Here is a 4463-nt window from a genome sequence, read left to right as displayed (position 1 = left end):
GAGAAATTATCATTTCCATGTTAAAACATCTTACAAACAAAAATGTCCTCCCCGTGAAATCAGTTAAATAAAGTTAAATTATGTCAGTCATTATGATTTTTTTTTATTATTTACCTGTATTTACCTGTGTGTTTTCTGGAATTTTTTCAGGTGGATCCAGATCCTCAACATCAGATATAACTATCTAAAAAAAAAAAAAATAAAAAATAAAATATCTGTAACAACAACAACACTGAAAGCAAGAAATGTCATGGTGCCAGTCTGCCTTATTACCTGTCCTGGCTGAATTGTTGATGGATGTCCTGGTGCATCTCTGAAACATGATAAAACATACAAATTATTAGCTCCATGATAAAGGCTATAATATAGTTTTGAATAAATTGTAGTATTATAGGGAACAGAAAGATTTATAAAAAAAAAAAAAATATATTATTTTATAAATCACATTACACATACAGTATTTCCTGTTTGAAGTTCATCAGAGCAAATTCTCTGATCACATCAACAACTTAAAGATCGATTATTTAAAACTTTCATGAAATTTGGTATCTAGCCTTCGTCAGCAAATCAAATGGATGAAATGAGAGACAATGGGTCTTTTCTAGTGGCCAATGTGTTCTGGGCTAGAGTGGGTGTTTTAGACATCTTAAAACCAGCAGGTGTACTTGGGGCCTACAGTCAAATCATGTACACATAATGTATACACCAAGATTCATATTGGTTGATTACCACTAGAAAAAAATAAAAAATAATAATATATATATAGTCTCTCATTACATCTCCCCCACTTCATTCTCATGTTTTTTTTTTTTTTTTTTTAAGGTTTGGTTAATTTGTCATTTGTGTTTATTCACCTGCAAAAGCTTATTGTTATGTTTTTAGGAAACACCAATAAGCTCTTGCAGGTGAATTAAGTAAAGCTCACACAAGCAGCTGTGGGTCCTTTAGTTAGGGAGTGAGGAGGCACCTCAGTCAGTTACAGAAACGACCTGTAGCAACGTTGAGCTTATGTGCGATCTTGCTTTATTTCCAGGTGAACAAAAGTGATAAAACATTTCCAAAACAGCAATATAAATGTGTATGTGTATAAGGAGTGAAATATCTGCTTGTAGTTTTATCACAATTTTGAGAGTTAAATGATTTTTTTTTCAATCTGGTAGTAAAAGCACTGTAGCCCAATAAGATATGAGTTATTACTATTATTTTACAGTCAAGAAGTAAATAAATAATTTCAACCCATGCACGCCTGAAATTTCCTTTGTGTACAAGTGTGCAACACCTACCTTTCATCTTCCAGCTTGAGTTTGGGAGTACTTTGATTTTGTGGTTCAAAAACCTGAGAGGAAACAGATAAAATTATCAACAATTTTCAACAGCTTCCATTATTGTTCCATTACCACGTACATCAATGCTGAATGGTTTCCTGTTTTACTGTATAATAGTTACAGCAAAATAATCAAAACAAACCATTTTCCACTAAATTATTGACCAGGACAAAGATTGTCTGCGTAAAATCCAATGCACATCTAATAAATAAATACAAACATACGTAACTATAAATTATTTTTGAAATAACTGATGTACCAAAGTGTCAGCTCGATTGAATTCAGCTGTGCTCCTTGTTGTGATTACAATTTCAGAATCAGAGTCTGAGGTATCATCCACTGAAAAAACAAACAAACATTATCTATCGTCCAGCAGAGTATCAAAATATGTAAAAATATTGAATCATGAGATCCACTAACCTCTTTTATGGTGTTTTTCTAGGCAAATGAAAAAAGTGATCCTGGAATATGCCTTTCCTATTTCCTTTTTATATTCTGCCAATTTGAATGGCCTTTCTGACCCAGGCACATGGACCACCTCTGAGCAGTCTGGATACAAAAGGACGTAAGGTCCTTCATGCATGTCTTTGTTAAATGTTCTCATTTTCTGTCCAGCTTGTTTCAGTAGTTCAGGAGCTGCTACCTCTGGGTCTGTAAATAATGGGAGTGTTTTTCCTCTTAAAGGTTTTAAATCGGTTCCATCAGTTTCATGTGGCACCATCAATCCTACATTTATCTAGTAAAATAACAAAGATATATAATTAATGTATACATAGGTAAAATAAAAATACACATACACACAAATACATATAGCGCATTGCAAAATTGTGTAGGACAGTCAGTACAATTTACCTGGACGCGTTTTCATTCTTTAGGCTTAAATCTTCCTTTTGGCCCATAGTTAAAAGACTGCCGTTCTTTTGACTTCGAGCTTCTGTACTCTATGAACTGTCTATATGATGGGCATGGTTGTTCTGCTGAAATTGATAGAGTTCCGTTTCAAAACAGAAAATTATAAGCTGCTCAAAAAATCATTATTAGCATTACTGATTTTTATTCACATAGCCTCAGATAGCTAGCATTTTGCTACACAAAAAAAAAAATAACAATTAACAACTTACTTTGCTTAGCACTGTCCGGGTGTCGAGACGTCCCCGGTGTTTCCGTCTGGTCCGCGTCCTTTAGGAACTCCAAACACCGACCACACGCAAAGCAAAACCGCGTTAAAATGCTCATGTGTTTGCCACAAAACGGGCAAAACATCCCTCGGTCGCAGTCCATGCTCGATCACCATAAACTTTAAGCCATTTACTCCACAACACGAATTTACCGCGCTCACTAAAAACAACAACACCTTTCACCGCGTCACTTCTGGTGTGTGGTACATTCCCTTTCCGTGAAGAATCTGTCATTGTAAATTTGTTTCGGGACTGGTAAAAGTGTTTTGCGTCTTGTACATTTTTTTTCTAAAATGTAAATTTGTTTCGTCCTTGGTAAAAGTGTTTTCCCCATGTAATTGTGTTTTATGATTGGTAAAAATGTTTTCTAAAATGTAAATTTGTTTCGTCCTTGGTAAAAGTGTTTTCCCCATGTAATTGTGTTTTATGATTGGTAAAAATGTTTTCCAAAATGTAAATTTGTCTCGAGCTTTGTAAAAGTGTTTCACACTTTGTAATGTTGTTTTGCACTTCCCGGCCACGGTATTATTATAGTCTATTTGGGAACTCAACTTACCCACTGGAAACTAATGACCCAGCATAACTCATGCCATCAACCAATCACATGCTGAATACAATTAAATAAAAATTTTAAATAATAGGCTTAAATGTGTTTTTTTTTTTTTTTCAGAAAAAATTAAATAAAATAATGATATATATATATATATATATATATATATATATAGAAGTAATATAATCTAAATTTATATTGAATAAATATTTTTTTTATTAAACTACATTTATAATTTCATAATTACTTAGTTTGTCTTTGAAATATGGTTAAACAACTGCTGAATGTACCGAAAAGCATTTATAGTAAGCTAAAATTTACTTTTACATATAATTTAAATTGGAATTATACATTTGTGATAATGAAACTGCAATTAAATAACACACAGCTAACTTATAAGCAAGTACTTTAGATTACATGTGATTTAGTACTGCACACACACACACACACACACACACACATAGCATATTGTATTTAACATATTGTATTAATCCAACAAATATCAGCCCTGCAAATGTATACAATGCAATCAAAACAGAGTTCAGGTAGAGTGATCAGATTTTCACTGCAGCATGCTGTCCTGACACCACAGCAAACTTGTCCAATAAGGATTAAAAGTCAGTCCTGCAGCCTTTGGAGCCTCTTGCACCTCTGCTGTTTGACTTGTCTGTTCTCGGCTGACCCCCTGCCACGTCTGCAAACAGTCGATAATTGATGTTTAGGCCATCCGGAGGCTGATTGATTGGCAGGCCTGAAGCCTGGGGAGAGATTCTGGATCTCAGCTCGTGACAGCTGGCCAGACACTCATCAGTGGCTTATCCTCCTTTCACACTCAGGATTAGACTGTGTTTTAGCTGAGTCTCACATCGCAGCATTTCAAAGGCATGTTCTTTCCGAGCCAACCTTCAATATGAACATTTGCTCAATAAACAGGGGGAATGCTGTCAGTGCATGTATATCCGTGTGATAGAGATCCAAGTCTGGGCTTTGAAGTACACATCTTAATAAAAATCTTACGTTACATTTACAATTTATAATCTTGGTGAAGGCTTTCTTACCAACTTGTCTTTTGACAGTTATCTCAGCAGACAGGAAGGATACGTAAAAGTATACATCATTCTCTAAAAGAACACTGTATAGACAACTAAAGTTCATCAAGACAAACTCTGGATGCAGGTTTGAAGTTTTGAAGTTTACTCAAAAAAAAAAAAAAAAAAGTAGTTTATGCAATCTTTTACAGCAATTTATTTGAGAGAAATACTATATTTTCCAGATTTTTTATTGTGAAATTATTACATTGTTTTTTATAATATAATACATTATTGTAAACATATTTTTGGTGCTAAATTAAGGCCCCGTTTACACGATGGGAAAACGCAGATATTTCCCTGCGTTTTGGCCTGTCATTTA

General features: G+C 34.1%; 1 long non-coding RNA gene across 1 annotated transcript; it reads right to left on the bottom strand.

Moving 5' to 3' along the window:
* Positions 1-270: 270 nt before the first annotated feature.
* LOC132129246 (uncharacterized) lies at positions 271-1666 on the bottom strand. The gene is made up of 3 exons (XR_009428463.1): positions 1585-1666; positions 1284-1336; positions 271-313 (listed from the first exon to the last, which is right to left on the bottom strand). It is a non-coding gene; the product is annotated as an uncharacterized LOC132129246 (long non-coding RNA).
* Between the last annotated feature and the right edge of the window lie 2797 nt (positions 1667-4463).

The sequence above is a fragment of the Carassius carassius genome, chromosome 4 (genome assembly GCF_963082965.1).
Source record: "Carassius carassius chromosome 4, fCarCar2.1, whole genome shotgun sequence".
NCBI classification, from domain to species: domain Eukaryota; kingdom Metazoa; phylum Chordata; class Actinopteri; order Cypriniformes; family Cyprinidae; genus Carassius; species Carassius carassius.
The sequence above is the reverse complement of the archived record's forward strand: the minus strand, read 5'-3'. Positions and strand labels throughout refer to the sequence as shown.